Source organism: Herpailurus yagouaroundi, unplaced genomic scaffold (assembly GCF_014898765.1).
Source record: "Herpailurus yagouaroundi ecotype Mexico unplaced genomic scaffold, PumYag 163, whole genome shotgun sequence".
Classification (NCBI taxonomy): domain Eukaryota; kingdom Metazoa; phylum Chordata; class Mammalia; order Carnivora; family Felidae; genus Herpailurus; species Herpailurus yagouaroundi.
The window spans coordinates 62,520,250-62,538,936 of NW_024412404.1; the positions used below are offsets into that span (position 1 = coordinate 62,520,250).

The 18,687-nt window shown below is 44.7% G+C and overlaps 1 protein-coding gene across 1 annotated transcript in view; it reads right to left on the reverse strand.

Moving 5' to 3' along the window:
• Nucleotides 1-8,796, reverse strand: part of CUNH10orf90 (chromosome unknown C10orf90 homolog) — a 264,377-nt gene extending 255,581 nt beyond the window's left edge. The window contains exon 1 of the mRNA XM_040486763.1: nt 8,519-8,796. The gene's annotated coding sequence lies outside the window, so the exon portion shown is untranslated. The remainder of the gene's footprint in view (nt 1-8,518) is intronic.
• Nucleotides 8,797-18,687: the final 9,891 nt, after the last annotated feature.

Here is an 18,687-nt window from a genome sequence, read left to right on the forward strand (position 1 = left end):
ACAAAATGTTTCTCAAAGAAATGTCATCTGCCCTCTCCTTGCCCATGTCCTTCCATCCTTGCTTTTTGCTTTAGCCTCTGGTTCTAGTCCGCTTTTCCAACAGTGAAATACTTGGCCCCAATATCCACTGAACTATCTAATTTTCTTGTTTTTCTTTACAGCTCCTGCACTGGGTTGAACAGGATCCCCCTTCCCCCCCCCCCATTCATGTCCTTCCTGGAACCTCAGAATGCGAGCTTCTTTGGAAATAGGGCTGTTGCAGATACAATTAGTTAAGGTAGGATCATACTGGAGTAAGTTGGACCCTTAATCCGATAGGACTGATGTCCTTACAAGAAGAGAAGAGTCACAGACACAAACACACAGAAGGCTGCCACGGAAAGAGGGAGGTAGAGATTGGAATGATGTATCTACAAGCCAACGAAACCCAAGGGTCTCCAGCAACCACCAGAAGCTGGGAGGAGCAAAGAAAGATCCTTCCTTTGAGCATTTGGAGAGTGCATGGCCCTCCTGTCACCTTGATTTCAGACTTCTGACCCTAGAAATGTGAGAGAATAAATTTCTGTTGTCTTAACCCACGCTGATTGTGGCAATTGGTCGTGGCAGCCTAGGAAACTAATATCAAATGGCCGAACGAATGACAAGGTCTCATTCATTCATTCATTCATTTATTCATTCACAGTCCTTACCTAAGAAGCTCACAAGCCTGAGGGTAAAACAGGCATTTAGGAAATAAATACACACTGGGAAATCTAGTTAATTCCCATCATAATGAGCACAAGGAAAAAAAAGCACAAGGTTTCGCACAACTACGAACAGGGACACCTGAGATATTTGCTGACTTCTGCGTTAAATATCAGGCACCGAGTAGCTCCCCCGCTCCTTTGAGGCTATCCAAACCCAAGCATGTGCTTGCTTCCTTTAGGGCCATTTCTGAAGCATGAGTGAATGGCACAGTAGCAAAAAGCAGACATTCTAAACTTTCTGTATCTTAGACTGCAACATTCACTCTATCAAAAAACCGAGAATTCCCACAATGAGGCTACTGGCACGAAAACCACAGCGACCCACTACATCTGGAAGCAGGGGAAACAATAATATTATGGAGGGAAATTCCCCCTGGAAGTCTCCTTGCCCCGCTCCCCCCCCCCCCCCCGCCTCCCCAGACATAAGCACGGCTAACAACTGCTGGGTATCTCTCTACTTGGCACTTGGAAACCTCAATCTCTACATATGGAAATACACAGAATTCTTTCTTACATAAACACTGTATTGTTTGCCTACAAGGTGCCTTTTCTTTTCCTCTTCACCATATGCCTGCGAGACCTTCCCCCGTCGGTAGATATGGGATAAGACCCAAGAAGCAACCTCATGGTCACAGGTGGTGCATATCTTAATTCTGAAAGACCATGGCAACTTGACCTCCCAAAATCCCAAAGGACAGAAGTAACAAAACAGCACTGAACTCTGGCAAGCCGCTCAAACTTCCCGTGCCTCAGTTTGCTGACTTGTTAAAGGGTACTTAGTAAGCCATCCCCTGCCCACCTCCGAGGATGCTGGTGAGAATCAACTCAGACCGAGTGAGGGTCCACACTGCAAACCACAGGGCAGGGAGCCCAAGGCTGGGGATTAACACAACAAGGGACTTCAAAGGAAGCAGAGCCCAGAGCTGCAGCCCGCTTCCTCCCACTGCCTGCCTTTGAAAGTCACAGGGCCATTTGTCACTGGTATTGTTAAATGAGCACCAACCAATCCTCCTCAACTGCAGAAAGCAGGAGAGAGATCGTAGGCTCAGCCAGGCATACAAATTACAGGGCTTCCTTAATATATTCAGAGCATGTACACTTGGCATTAATTTAAAATCATTCATTGCTCTTCTTATCAGGGTAAAGGACATTGGTGCATTTTAGTGTTATCTTGAAGTTAATTTGAGGCTTTAAATATTTAAGTGTTTGATAGCTTGTAGGCTGGAAGGATGAAACACAGAGAACCACAGATTGTATTTATTTATCTGCAGGTGAGATACAGGACACTTTCCCCTCTTGAAAGAACACTGACTTTTTTAAATGTCTTTTTAAAAATTCATTTTCAGGCTATTGATTCGTTCAGCATGAAGATGCTCGATCCAAGAGGAAAAGAAATAATTTCTGGATAGCTTCTCATGCCACAGAATATTTGGGTTGGAATACTCAGTGATCTACACAAGTGGGCAAGGATGTACATTTGTAACACGAGCTGTTGGCATCTGAGAACCCAGCCCCGGGACTCCTGTCCCTTCGGCAGAGCATCACCCACCACAGCATTACCGTCACGAAAACAGAGTGCACCAGGGAGCCGCTCCTTCTGTTAGAAGGCATATCTTCTGCTGTTTCCTAGGATGAGTGGTGATTTGAACAAAACACTCGCCACTTCCCAGTCAGGTACCCTTTGCACGATTCATTCATTCATTCATTCACTCACTCACTCACAAAGTCTACAACCAACAGCTGACAGCACAGCCTGGTGGATAAAATCTCCCCACCCAGGTTCAATCCCAGCTCTGCTCCTCACCAACTGTTTGACCTTGGGCAAGCCTCTCCTCCACTCACAGCAAAATAGGGATTTCTAAAAAGCACCTTCTTCACACACTCTTTGAAGACTAATACGATGTACCGAAGCACTGAGCACCCGGCCAGGCACCTGGAAGTGTCCCATGCACCCTGGGCACTGCTGTTAATACTCTGAGCTGAGTGCGAGGTCGAGCAAGGGGGTGGGGGCTCCCAGAGGAAGAACAAAACTGCGCCTCATCCTGAGGCCCGGGTAACTACTGAAATGTGAGAAAGCCGTGACATCCCTCAGAGGAGTTTCAGAATGTAGACTAGGAGGCAGCACTGGGAGACCCCAACAGCCAAGGCTGCACCGTGTGCAGAGAAGTAACACCAGCCGCTGAGACCCTGGAGGACACATCCCTGAGGTTTTCTGGGAACAGAAATTAAGTTTAGAGGAACTGGAACCAGGGATTCATGGAAGGGAATATGTGGTTTTGAAACCCGGTGAACGGGCACCGTGCGGGACACTTTCACAGATGCTGCCCCATTCCACGGAAAGATCAGTTGGGACCAGAGTGGGTAGCACCATAAAGATCCAGCAAGGCATGAGGGCGTGATTGGGTTAGAAGTGGGACCACTAATGGCTTTTGAGCAAAGCAGGACAGTGATGTAATCAGAGCTGGGCTCCAGGAAGGGTAATCTGGCAGCAGTGTGAATAACAGGTGAGAAAGCAAAAATGGGGAAGCAGGGAGACCAGGTGGGGCCTCACAGGTCGCTCACGGCTACGTGACCAGAATGGGGTTGGTTACATAAATCACAATCTGATGCTCCTCTGTCTGCGGGGCCATTTCCAGCAGTCCTCACACATGCTATCCAGGTCTCCATGGATGGGGGAGGGAAGAGACCCATTTGGCTCAAAGGAAAAAAAAACGTTAGAGCAATTAGACAACAAACAGATAGAAAAATATAAAAAATGCACTTTTGATGGGGCAACCTAACATCAACAAATCAGTTTCAGGAAAACATCATCACCTGTCCTAATGCTGCTATGATTCGAACTTCATCTGTACTGTGCCTGGACATCGTCAGTGTCTAGAAACGAAACAGTAGGTGCTCAAAGATGCTATGCAATGGTTACGTTCAAGCGAGAGCTAACACAAGCTTGAACCCAGGGAAGGCATGGAGAGGGCAGAACGGTGTGATATCTAAAGATATCAGCAGCACCAGCAGTATGTGGGCAGGCACGGGAGGCTTTGGGGACAGAGAAACAGGGATGTGGTCATGTTTCAGCAGACATGTCTGTGCGCTGACTTCATGCCCGTTCACCACACTGGTGCCTGGGGACAAGGAGATGAACAGTGGATGGTGCAACCAGACCCTAAGGTTGTCAGCATCATGACCGGAAACATAGAGCCCTGGAAGAGACCTGAGCTTGGAAAGGAAAACAAGGAGCCCCCTCGTGAAGCACCACATTTGTAAAGAGGGTCCAAGCCACATACCTGGGAAGGCAGCCAGAGCTCAGAGTTGGACTCTATGTGTTTGAAGCCCTTACTCACCAGGACTCACTGCTTACACTTAGCATTGACAAAGCGACCGCCATATTGAATCCCAATTTAGGGTACAAGACTATTAACCTGGAAATGCCTATCTTCTCAGCCCAGTAATGGAGCATGAGAAATGGACGGAATTAGATCTGGACAGTGACGTCCTTCTTCTTGGGAAATCAAACTTGTCCTGGGTCCCTGATGATACCCTATTACACACACCATTATCTACACATTCAATCTAAGAGACATTTCTATTTTAAGGAATCATGAGAACTCATTATGGAAAAGAAAGAAAAAAGATCAGGCACACTTCATTATGTGTTCTCCCTCAATTAGGTAAGGATCTCAGGGGATTAATATTCAGAAAGATGTAGGTCTTTCTTCTGACCTAGATTTTTCTCAATACTAGGCAGGAGATAGCAAGATAAAATCAATGATACACAATAAACAACCACATGCATTACTGCATTTTCAAGTTTCCCCAAGACAATTGCTTTGGCCATAGTAACTTGATCAAAATAAAGAACTTCCCTGTACTGGTTTTTAATGATTTTCTTCCTAGACATGTGATGGGTAGGATAGAAACAGTCTCAAGATTGGTATAACCAGCTTGCTTCTGAAACTAGCAAGTCATTTGATCCCTATTACTCATTCTCTCATCTGCAAAAATGGTTAGAATGATAATCACTTCCCATGCTGTCATGGAGGTTAATAATGTACTCTACAAAATCATTATGACATATTCCAGCAAGAGCAATTATTACTTGTATTCATGTGTTAAGTAAAAGAGTTTTAGTTGTATAAATGTATTATTAAAAATAATTGTCTTAAGCTTGTTGTAACTACTAATTACACACATTTTCCTGAAATTCCTGCTAAACAATCTGCTTATTAAAAAAAAAAAATCCAACATGCAAATCATATTTATTTTCCTAAATGGCCTTAGCCAATCATTATTACCACTGCTCCCAAAATTTTGTAAGTGCCTCCATCCATTGTAGGAACATCCCTGATGTGAAGCTCACATTTACCACATTCCTGGTCAATTTTTAAGTATTTTATACTCTTTGGTGGGAAAGAATACATAAATAAAATGGAAAAGCAAGAACCTATCCAGCAAAAGCACAGACGTCTACTCATGAACAAAGTCTCCCTGGGTTAAGCTGAAGCTGGTCTAAGAACTCGGATTCTAAGGAAGTGGGTTTTCTTTCATCCTGAGCAAAGGGTTTCCACGCATCCAATTTTGTCTTAAAGCAGAGCAGCCCAACGTAGACAAAGCAGGCAATAAAGCCGAGTGAAGACGTTTGGGACAGTATCATCTCACCAGTACTCAGGGCCAGAAGGACGATGGCCTGAGGATGGGAGGACTTTGGTTTTTTTCCACCACATAACTCCCACTCACTTTTCTGTGTGCCCCGCGGATACCTGCCTCTTTTTGTCCGCCTTAACTCCTCCCACACTTCCTTCCTTCCATCTTGTACTACCCTTCCCGCTTCCAAAATTTATCCTCCAAAATGCCAGTGTTTCAGGGAAGAATTAAGGGTTGGTAGGGAACGGGGGTGGGGGTGGGGGTAGAATTTTGAGTTATTCCCATCATTCTGACATTTTTATTCATTGTTGTGGATATCTTCAGATTTTATCCATTTTCCCACTGAAGTCCCAGCTTCTACCTGAGTTTCTCTTCTCAAAAGGTTGCCATGCATTTGCATTCAAATTATCTACACCTTAGCAAAATGTTCATCTTTTATAGTGACCCTCTTGTCCTTGGCCTTCATACTAAATGCAGGTGAGGATTAAAATTCACCTCTTTCCGCCACTGCTTTCTTTAATGAGAAAAACAAAATTGGGTTTGAAGTAGATTAAACAACCCGTTCGATGTCATTCGAGGTGAAGCTGAAACATGAGGCATTCACTAGAAACAAATACGTGTTTTTCACCACTTAAATGTCCTCAGGGTTTGAATCATTTAGCCTTTGGTGACACGCTGACCCTGTGACTCTGTCCATCAGACTGGATGCTGAATACTCCAAACTTGCTATTATCTCGTCTCATTCCCACAATCTATAGCACCACACACCATGTGGGGCCTTTGGAAATATCCAGATTCCTAAACTTTAATGTACTTGAGAATCATCTGGGAGGTTTGCTACAAGATGCCCACTCCCCGGTTCTCCCCCAGAAACCCTCTTTCATTAGGCCTGGGGGCAGGAGGTAGCCACCAGAATCTACTTATTTAACGAGTTTCTGCATGTAATGCTGATATGGATGGCCCACAGAAAATACTTAGGAAAATACTGAGTAATGGAGGGAGGCATTTTCTAGTTAGGGGTTCTCTTCACCCACCCTGCATGATCAGTGCCTTAGAAACATTTCATGGGGCCTCTGGGTGGCTCAGTCAGTTGAGCATCTGACTCTTGATATCAGCTCAGGTCATGATCCCAGGGTCATGGGATCGAGCCCTGCATCAGGCTCCATGCTGAGCGTGGAGCCTGCTTAAGATTCTCTCTCTCTCTCTCTCTCTCTCTCTCTCTCTCTGCCCCTCTCCCTCACTCGCTCTCTATTAAAAAAAAAGTATTTTGGGGGGCGCCTGGGTGGCTCAGTCGGTTGAGCGTCTGACTTCAGCTCAGGTCATGATCTCACACTCCGTGAGTCTGAGCCCCGCATCGGGCTCTGTGCGGACTTCTCAGAGCCTGGAGGCTGTTTCAGATTCTGTGTCTCCCCCTCTCTCTGCCCCTCCCCTGCTCATGCTCTGTCTCAAAAATAAATAAAAACATTTAAAAAAATGTCTAAGTATTTTTTTCAAAAGAAACGTTTCATACTTATGATCGATTTATAAAGAAAACAAACCCAACACAAAGAGAACTCGAGAGCATCCGCTCTTTCCAGGTTTTGAACATTGCTATTATCTTTCTTGCCCCATACTTCATTACACAGGACTTGACGTATTAGATTAATATCATACACACCTATTTATTTCATCCCCATACAAACTCCTTATCAGCACTTCAGAACAGAAGTGAACTAATTTTAGTAAATCACTCACTGTGTGGCTAAGCCATAATGTTTGCCTCCCGGTCTGGCTTGAGAACATATGAAGGAGAGTGACAATTAGCAGGTCCAAAGCACATCCAAGGTGAAGCTGAATTTGGGCACCCGTCACATCTACCACTCTGGGGAGGGTGGGGGGTCACGGCTCAAAAGTGGGGAAATTTCGGGTTGGAAAATTTCCCAAGCAGATGTGATCAGCCACTGTCTCAAATATTAAATCAGCAATATAATTTATAATTGTAGAAAAGTGTACTTGAAGTACATGGAGTTTGACAAATCCTTTGGTTGTGCTTTGTCATTTGTTAGTATTTCCCGAGCACGTTAATGTAATACATTTCTGTTGGGGGCCCAGAGAAACTTGCGCTCAAATCTTTGCTTTGTCGGTGACTCACTGTTGGGACGCCCAAGGCTGTGGGTTCCCATCACTAACCTTTAGATGTCTTCCCCATAGTGGTTCTTGTCCTTGACACGTTTTTAAATGAAACTGATGTCCATGTGGAGTGGTTGGTTGCAATACAGTTACTAAAAGAGGAGCATGCAGTTTTGAAAAGCCCATCAAAGTTGCCTCTAGTCTGAAACTTTCTTGGTGTTGTTGACAGAGGATTTAAGAGGAAAAATTAACCTACCAGCTCCTAAGCTGCTACCTCTCAAGATGGAGATTCACACACACTGAACGGGCTTCTGCTACAGCTGCTTTTTTGTGCACTCTGTCTTTCTCGCTGTCTTAACCAAAAGGAATCCCTACTGCTCTCTTTGAATGTCAGGACCACCTTGATCTAGGGCCCCATGAGTTCTTGTTCCTCTTGCGAGAATGACAATCATCCTTTAAACAACACACCAGAAGATCAAAGATCTGTGTAGCACTCCACTAAAACCAGAGTGTCGACTCCTGGGGGCATGAAACACACTTTTCATAATTCCTACTGACAACATTCCAACTAGACGATTTCGTCCTTGTCATCCTGGTGGATTTGCTGTAGGAGAAGCTCCTGAAAGCAGAACGGATGGGCCACCTGCCATCTGCTCAGTGGAGACAACCCCCATTAAGGGTATTGGGCTTGAATGCATTTGCCTGCAAGATGAGTCTCTCAAAGTGGGATTTCACTGAATCAGCATTAATCCCACTTATGTAATCCGCTACCGGGGCTTTCTGGAAACAGCGTGATTTAGCAAGCTGTTCTGGGATACGGAATGGGACCCCTGGGGGGGGGGGGGGGGAACTACTGGTGTCAGCCTCAGCAGTGGCACCTAAGAACCTGTCCCTAATGAACCTTCCACACACTTACTCCTGGGCAGGTTGACAGCTGAGCAGGGTATAGAGGAGATTCACTCGACTACAAGGCACATACCCAAAGCCTACAAGGCACAGAAGTAAAATAAATGAAGAAAGCTGACCTGTTTGGGGCAATAGCAAACTCAGAAGGACAACTCTTATCCAAAAGGATGCCCAGCTATGGAGCTTCATCCAAAGCTCCCAGGCACGGTGACAGCCCTGAGCTGGTATTTCGAAAGAAGCCAGATGTCCGTGTTTTAGGTGAAAGCCACTGCATTTTTCTTAATCAACTTAATGCATGCCTATAGTTGGAAAATCAAAGACTTAAAAACTACAGAGGCAATGAAAAGATTAGTTCCCAGGGGAGAGGAGTGGGAGTTGAACAGGCAGAGCCCAGCGGATTGGCAGGGCAGGGAAGCTACTCTCTATGACATCATAATGGTGGATACATGTCACCACACATTTGTCCAAACCCTTAGAATGCACAACACCAAGAGTGAACCCTAATGTCAACCACGGACTGCAGGTGACTATGACGGGTCCATGCAGGATCATCAGGTGTTACGTATATACCACCTGGTGGGGGACGTAGATTGTGGAGGAATATGTGAGGGTGGAGGGTATGTAGGAAATCTCTAAACCTTCTGCTCAGATTTGCTGTGAACCTAAAACTATTCTAAAAAAATCAAAAGTGGGGTGCCTGCATGGCTCAGTCGGTTGAGCCTCCGACTCTTGATTTCAGCTCATGACATGATCCCAGGATCGTGGGATGATCGAGCCCCATGTCGGCCTCCACACTGAGCGTGCAGCCTGCTTAAGATCCTCTCTCCCTCTCTCTTTGCCCCTTCCCCACTTGCACACACTGTCTCTCTCTTTAAAATAAAATCTCTTTTAAAGAATAAAAAATAAATTAAAAAATCAAAAGTAAAGAAAAACTCAAAAAAATCAAAGGCTTATAACAACAGCAGCCCCTGTCGTGGCCCCTCCAACCACCATTCCCATTCCATGACCACCACTTTTAACTATTTCTTCTGGTAGGTTCTTCCATATTACTGAAAAGTATGCTTATTCAGCTGTTTTCTAGTTTCATTATTTACTGCATTCACAGAGGTTGAGGATTTTTTTTTTTTTTTTTTAGCTCTCACAGCACCCAACCTCTCCCCACACGACCACATCCTTTTTCAGTGACCTCGGTCTCCCCCCATGGCACCCCCAGGCCTCCTCCTGGGCTGGGTTCCCTGTTTGGGGGTTCCATGTTTTTCTCGGTTGTTGTTCTGCTGAAGCATATTTCTGATTGTTTCCTAAAAAGGGTGCTTGAGAGGTAAACTGAGCCTCACATGCTTGAAATGTCTCTCTTCTACTGTCACACTCAATTGGGAATTTGGCTGGTATAGATTTCTGCCTTGAAAATCATATTCCCTCAGAATTTTGAAGGCATCTCTCCATCATCTTCCCATTTCTAAGACTGTGTTAGATAAATCCGATACTCTCCAATTCACATGCCTTTGGCTGTGTCCCACTTCTCTGTCTCTTCCTGCAAATGTTAGGGTCTTCTTTTCAGGCACGGTGTCCTGACATGTTATGGTGACACAGGCAGATGTTGTTTAGAACACTGGGGCCCAAGACCCCACAATGCCATTTATGAACCATGTGATCCTGGGCACGTAACTTAATAGTGTGTTTCTTAAAACAGGCATGAGTGTCCTTCTTGCAAGGCGGTTGTGCAGATTAATGAGATAATACATCAGAGCCCTCAGAACAGCACTTGGCACATAGTGCAAAATCAATAAATATTGGGTTTTATGACTATTGATAGTATCGTCATCACTCCTGATTCTGCTTTGGTTTTTTAGTAGAGCGGTTCATGTCCTTCAAATCTGTTTCTTGAGTTATATCTTCAGGAATTCCCTCCCTCCATTTTCTCTCTTCTTTTTTCCTGGAATTCCTATGAATCAGATATTGGACTCCTAGACCCACTCTCTCCTGCCCCCACTCTTACATATTTTCCATTACTTTTTTAAAAATTTTTTTAACATTTATTTTTGAGAGACAGAGTGTGAGTGGAGGAGGGGCAGAGAGAGAGGGAGACAGAATCTGAAGCAGGCTCCAGGCTGTGAGCTGTCAGCACAGAACCCAATGCAGGGCTCGAACCCACAGACCACAAGATCATGACCTGAGCTGAAGTTGGACACTTAACCAACTGAGCCACCCAGACGCCCCTCCATTACTCTTTTCTTAGTAGTATTTTACCTTGGGAGATATTTCCTGGATTCTTTATTGTCCACTTCCTCTGAGCTCACTGATGGCTACCATATTTTCAGTTTCCAAGAGCTCATTCTACCTCCCTGAGTGTTCCTTTCCCATTAGCCCCTGCTCCTGGTTTCTGGATGCGGTGTGTCTCTGACCTGAGAATAATAAGTAAATTGTGAAATTGTTTGCTGATTCCTACAATCATGTTTCCTTGGGATCTCTTTCTTCTACTTGTTTGCTGGTTTCTCTCACTTTCATGGTGCAGGATTTCTTCCTCAAGTTCTGGTCGTCCTCTGCTGTTTGTTCATATCCAAGAGGAAGGCCTGAAAAGGCTATACCTAAGGCTTGTGATTGTTGACCGGTGGGCTTCAGCCCAGGGGATCAGGGTCTTTTCTCTGGAGCTCTTCCTACACCCCTACAGTAGAATCCTCTAGTGTCCTCTCTGGGGACACAGCCTGGCTGCAATATTCCAGAGAAAGCTCCAGACATAGACTTTCACATAACCCCTGATGGCCAGCTCTGTGCCTCAGCCCTGCTGTCTGCAGCCTAGATATTTTCCATCCCAGCTTCTTTAGAGAATGAATTTCCTAGCTCTCCATGGATCCAACTGCACTCAGTCAATCCCAATATCCCACCCTGCCCCTCTCAGAGCCTCAGCTCTTCCAGTCCTGAGCATCAAAGGGTCCTTAGGAGCACTTTGGCTATTTCTCTAAGTCACTTTACACCCTTATCCACTTTAAGACTCAGGAAAACAAAATCCTGATCTTTAAAAGTTGGTCACTAACTCAAATTTTATTATATTCTTTGGAAGGTAAGGGGGAAAGAACATGTCAGGAGGTCACAAGCAGCCCCTTGGCCAGTCGTCGACCTGGGACGTCCCCACCCCAGCCCACTGGTAATAAGAATGACCTGACACGTTAAAGACACGGATTCCTAGACTCCATCCCAGAACCACTAAACCACAAGCCTTGTGGTTGGGGCCCACGAGTCCTCATGTTTAACAAGTTTCCCTGGGAGATTCAGATGCAAGAATCCTGCCGTTTGTCAAATTTGGATGAACACTATGCAGAGGGGTCAAGTCTGGAGGCCCCACCAGAGGCCAGAGGGGTCAAGCACGGAGGCCCCACCAGAGGCCAGAGACTGCTCACCCGTCTGCACAACTTGGCTTCCCAGTTAGTCACTGCTAGTCTGTGGCCAGTCAGCCATGATGTACTAAGTGTCCACTTGACATTGACCTCACTGGGTGGTTCTCGTGCACTTTATTAACTTTAAGGCCCAGCCCAGGGATGCACTGATTCCACTGGAGCAGCCAGTGGGGGTCTCATCAATGTTCTGCACTAGGAGATGTTCTCAGCAGGTGCAAAGATAAATGCCACCTTCAATGGTGGTCTCCATATAGGTGAGTTCACCTATGGGCAGGGAGAGCTGGATGGACCTCACCTAGCTACAGGACCACATTGCTCCAATGGCGTATTTTTCAGCTCTGAGAACACAGACTGTCTTCACCATCTCTGTATACTGAGCACTTCACCATGTGTGGCCCTTAGTAGGCACCCTATAAATGGTTTCATCGACACATCAACTAATTAAGCTTTGCCAGATACCATTGAAACTGACTGCTCTGCCTTCAACTTTTCCTGTTGGTGTCATGCCATTAGAAGATGCCATCTTGGAAAGCCATTTTAGTTCACTGGAAATGTGGCATCAGGTCTTACAATTACAAAAATGTGCAAGTGTGAGATTATTCAGGCCTTTTATGAGGTGTAAGATAGGATGGTTGATGTCACAACCCCAAGATCAAGAGTCACATGCTCTACCAACTGAGCCAACCAGGCACCCCCTAGTGAATCTTTTGCAATCAAGGGGGTGGAAGATGGGTCCGTGGACGTGTAACGTTTCCCATCATAAGCAAAGGGAGCACACTGCAGATTCCACCGTTATGGCTGAACAGACACCCTTACTTACCCTAGCAGGCCAAGAGGCCACCATTTTCCTCCTTTGCCAGTAGGACCAGCCTCCCCTAGCCTGGCACTCAGCAAGCCCAACCCACTGCTTCACAGTCACTTTTCTTGGCATTAAAACTTCTCTTCAAAATTCCTCTACTGAGAATACATTGGGACTGTTTTGGTAAGGCCTCGTACCAGTAACAAAGCACAGCAACTCCATGCAGCCAAAAGTATTTGTTTTGTTTACAACGGCCAAAAAACTGGAGACCTCCTAAAAGCCCACCCATAAAAACTGGTCCATGAATTATGATACCCGCCCCCCCATGCTATGGAACTCCACGCAGCAGTTAAAACGAACAAGGTAGCTGTTTCTCTCACTTGGATGGGCACCCATGCCTGGTTATTGGGCGAGGGGGGAACCACTATAGAGAATTTATACACAACTTTGTTAAAAAACAAAAATTAAAAGAATATGTGCCAATGCATAATAGATGTTTCTATGTGCACAGAAAATGTTCTGGAAGAATACACACTAAACTATGAATAGTGATTATACCTGGAGAATATAATTGGCAGGTAGGGGATAATAAAGGAGATTTACAATTTTATTAGAATGGACTAATTTTACAATTTTTAAAATTCCTAAATCTCCCATTAAAATGCAGATCTCTATGGAAAGGGTCATCCCATGCTGAAGTCCAGTACCTTGACTGGAAACTTGGTGAGCCATGGGAGGGAGCATTTATTATATAATCTGCTAAGAACTAGCCCAAGGGTTTTGACAAGAAACGGAGTGGTGCAGCCCAGGCAGAATCCACATGGTGAGGGTGCCCTATTCAGGGCAATTCCCCACCGACAGACCAGAGCATCACGTGTCAAACAGCAGGACTGGTGGAGTGTTGCCCAACGGCATTGCCTCTGTTCTTGGATGGACAATGACATACCACTGGCCAGTGCCAGTCATCTTGTGTGATGTCTTTGCCAAGATTTTCCTTCCTCAAAGATGTTGCCCATGAACAGAGTGTGAAAAACAATGGACCGAATTTTGGCTGAACTGGCCCGTTACCCATCCCCTGTCTTCCTTTCCATAACGTTCAAATCACATTATAATTTTAAACATCAGAGTCTCTAATCCCTTCTTGGTCAGAAGAATTTAAGCCAGTTACATAGGGGCTGCTTGATACGAGAGGTGATGGTAGTTCCCATTACATAAAGGAATCTTTGCTTTCCCCGTCTTGGGCTCTAACTCCCCTTCTAGTCGACTGAGCTTCTGATACTTGAACACTATATTTAATTAAAATCAACAAAGGCCAGGATAGCCTAGGGTTTTGCCTCTGATCCCAAGCAATCTTGGGACCTTTCTCTGAGACCACTTATTATATTTTAGTGTTGGAATCAGTTGAACGGCGGATTCTAAAGAGAGCCCCTGAATGCATTTGTGCTTTGGGAAAAGGCAGGCTCAGCCATCCTCATCCATCATTGGTAGGTGGAAGGGGAAAATGCGTCAACGTGGCTCGTATCCTTTCAACTGCAATATACCAGCAGAGCGCATAAGGATTCTATAACATGCAGCAACCACTGTGATTTATCCTCATAAGGCAACGTCTGGGCCAACAGAGAATGTAAATCTCAGAGAAATCACCTTTCTCTGTTGCGAGAGTGGCTGGGGCCATTTGTCCTTCAGGTACCAACCACTAAGGGTCACAGTGCCCTCTGGTGGTGGCTGCTTTTTCCTGCACTGCGCACTGGCCGACTTCTCTGGTTGGCCCCACCCAAGAACAAGGTAACTCTGATCACTGATGGCACTGGAAAATGGGAGGCCCAGTGGAAGAGTACGTGACATTGAAAGTAAAGCAACCAACATGTCGAAATGGGAATGGTAGGTCCAAGTCTGGCTCCTGGGTGCCATACTGAGTGCTGGCACCTTAGGCGAGTCGATAGGCTCTGTAAGTTCTGCTGGCCTCTCCAGATCTGCTGGCAAACTGTTCCCAACACTGCCCAATGGAAGAACACAAACTTGGGGGTCAAAGAAGCTGGGTGTGGGACCCTGCCTGGTCACTTACAGGATGAGTAACATAGGGCAAGTCATTTAGCTTCTACGGTTTGCTCATCAGTTTGCTATCTATGAAATGGGGAGAAGACATCCTACCTCACGAGGTTAGCGTCCAAGCCAACAAGACAGTATGCATCATGGCTTACGTCACAGTGTGGTCCCACCATGGCAAGTGTTACTAAAGCGTGTTTGTTTTAGGTTCTTCACGCAATCTGATGAGATCGCAGGAGACAAGGGACGTCTTTAAGTCACAAATGTTATAAGTTGTGGCCTCTCTCCTCCAAAGATGGAGCCAAAAACTATGAAGAATCTGAGCTGAACAATCACAGATGTTCTGCACTTTTCCTTCCTCAGTTTCCCCACTGCTTCTTGTCCCTCAAAACGAACAGACGTCAGTAAGTCTTTAAAATCTCTCACAAATTACTTCCAAGTCAGAGAGTTGTTAAACAGCCGTACTTGCTCAAGGTGATTCAAAGTCTTTCAAGGAATCGAGATCATCAACAACGTGCCCACCAATTTTATTTTAAATTACAAACAGGTAACTGGCCTCTCTGGCTGCAATATTCTCATCAACTGATCATTATGTAACCTTGCTTTATGTGTGTTTCTGTTTAAAGATACCTCATTTAATATACATATAGTTAACTCACTAACATTGAACTCCTGGGCAAAGCACTTTATTTCATGCCTGAACAAAACTTATCTAACATACATATTTTCTCCAAAAAGCACATCACAGCCTACTTGTGCTCGGAAACACAAGACCATACTTTAGCACTACACTTGGGGGCCATTTTAAACAGTGAAACTAACAACAAAGAGCACAAAACTAAAAGAATAGAACTAAATTAATTGCATAAAGGATCCCTGTTTATGGTATAAGCCCCAAAACAAGAAGGCAGAGTGTCACCTTGTCCCGCCTCAGCTGGGAATGTGCACATCGAGCCACTCACATTGAAGCCACTATGGGCACGTGCTTGTCCACAAACAGCCACAAACATGCCGTGAGTACTGGCTGGGAGTTAAATCTCAGTATGTAGATGAACTCACAAATACTGAAGCCATGAATAACAAAGACCAACTCCACCAGCACCTCACCCAGTGGGGTCTGTGGACCCCTGGGTGTGCTGAGGTTCTTTCAGAGAGTCTGTGAGAGTAAAACAATTTTCAAAGTACTACCAAGATACCATTTACGTCTTCCTCTCTGTTGACATTTGCGCTGATGGTGCAAACAGTGGGAGTAAAACTATTGGCGTGTCAGCAACCAGTGGTCACATGGCACCAAACACCACCACTCGGCACTGTGTTGGTCACCAGCGGCACTCAAAGAAAAAAATTAGCCAGTTTCACCCAAAAATGTTCTTGAAACAGTAAAGATGATTAATTTCGTCTCTCCCTGTAAAAACACATCTTTAAATATCCCTTGGGGAAAATGTGGGAACTATATATCCCCAAGGATAATAGTTGTCTTGAATAAAAGTTCTCAATTATTTGAGTTGCATTCTGAACTAGCCATTTTTTTTTTTTTTTCATGGAACACTGTTTCTACTTGAAAGAGCTTCTAACAGACTATGGTCGTTCAGACTTGGGTAACTGGAGGATATTTTCTCTGGGGGGAATAAATGCACCTGTCACTTCAAGGAAAACAACTGATACTCTTTGTTGCCAATAATAACATTCAAGCTTTCAAGTGAAAATTACATTTTGGAAAACGTGCATATGCCACCATGAGATGGAGAGCCTTCCAATATATTTAAACACTCTTCTGATGTGATTGGTGCTGATATTAATAAATGTAATTCTTGATAGTGTCTAATGAAATATATCAACATCCAGAAGAATCGTCTAACTAGGTGAGCCAACATTTTCCAAGTGACCAGTGCACCGTGTTACAAAATCATGTATGGGTAAAAGATCCATTTAAAGTACAAGATAGAAAAATGGATTTTAATATAACAGAGAATGAACAGTTCGTTGATATCATTCCACGTCCCACACTGCAACTAGCTTTTGAGAAACTACCTTCAAGTTTTGATATAGAAAAATTGCCCCAATTACTTGTAAAGACTATTAGAATAGTCATCTTTTTTCCAGCTATTTACCTGTGTAAGTCAGGTTTTCCTCATAGGCGTCAGCCAAGTCTATCACATGAGGCTCTAGCTCTCACTCCTCAACAGCAAAAGGGAGCAGAAGTAAGCTGGGTGCTTGACGAACTTGGGACCCTGAAAACAAGGTGGTAGCCTTTACAGATTTCATGCCAAATGGGCTTTGCTTTTTCTGAGTCAGTGCAGAACACGAGAAGATACACATCAAAGCACTTCGATCAAGCCACGGAGAGAACAAGGATCTTCCCAAAGATGCAGGCTCCGCAGAGTCACTGACAGCAGGTCCTCAAGGATTGGTGGCTGGAGCATTTGGCGAGCATGAGATCCCTAGGCTGTGTCCTCACCTGGAGCCGTGTCGTCAACTCACGGACATCCAACCACCGTCCACAGCAGAATGTCTCACCCTATCTCTGAGAGGCTGTGAGATCTCTTCCAGTTACCCCAGTAGAGATGTAACAGCAACAAAACGACAGCCAAAACTTGAAAAGCCATTTTGGTGGTTAGTGAAGGCTCCCAAGTGCAGTGCAAATAAGGGAACCACATTGCCTAGCTCTGACTGGGAGGATTTGAATTCCTTCCAAGTCCCGCCCCTCTGGGTGGCTGCATCCTCTAAATCTCTCCCCTTTCTCTAATTTGTCCTGTGCATCCTGCCCCCCCCCACCTTCCCCCTAAAAACCCTTCCAGCCCATCTTGGCTTTAGGCATCCACCTTTTCTCCTTTCCTCCACAAATCTCTCTCCCATTTGCTTATATAATCAATCTAGCTTTCCTCCCTCCTTCTCCACTCACAACACAGACGAACACAGCAAAGACCCACGAACAAAACATCAGGATCCCCCTTGGAAGGGGACAGGACAGGTTGAAAATACTTTTGTGCAAATGGTTGTGTACAAATCACTTTCTTTTCTAACAGGCAAATGGCAGGCAGTTCCAAAGTCTTTTATTTTTATAGGACAAAGAGGTACCCATGAAATGTGTTTCTAAATTTGGAGTTCTTAAACTAAATCAGCCCTGTATTAGAATTTACTGAGGATTTTGCCTAACAGTATTGCTTCTTTCCCTCTTCCTGTGCAAATGAGCCCTTGGAATTTTCAGGGACAATGCTTTGTCATTAATGTATTGTCAACACTGCCTTGAGTTGTTGTGGTCGGTAGTTGCTATTATTCCATTTTAATTAGAAATCTTTATTAGTTTGAGTTCATCATTATCACTTTAATTTCTTACAAGCTATTTGGTTTGCTATATAATGAGATGCCTATTAGCACCCATAGCATTTTTGGCCCATAATTTTCCAGTGCTCAGATTTAGGACAACGCATAATGGTACAAATATGAACCCCTCAGACGCCTATCGCTAAGTTTTGTGAGATATTATAGATAATTATATAATCATAAATATGTGTATTTTGCTATTATATAAATAATCTCAGAATGTCTTTAAACAGTGAAATTTTGTGATTATTACAAGTGTTTCGTCGACTGGAAAGGTGGAATGGGGCAGCTTGTGGCCCCTGTGTCTGTGTCTCAAATAACTGCTGTCAAAACTGTTAAACATGCAACGGTTTGTAGCATCTGCTGATAATTTCCAAATCAGAATCTCTAGCCCATATTTTGTCCTAAGCTCTGGTTCCATGTACTCAACCAGGTTTCACAAACAAACTCATCGCTTCCAAAATAGAAACCGCCCCTCCTCTCGCGCACCACGCTTGCTCCTTGTAGCTCCTCCAGCCTCGGGAAACGGCGTCGCTGTTTACTTACACAGTCTACAAACCTGGCTCCTCTGTCTTTCCCAGGACAATTTCCAAGCTCCATCAATTCTGCTTCCCAGCTACTTCTTAAATCTGTCCTTCTCTCCCCATCCCCACTGCTCCCACCCCAAGGCACTACCATCTTTCATCTGGATTTTTCACTGCTTTATTCTCAGCCTCTAAAACCATTC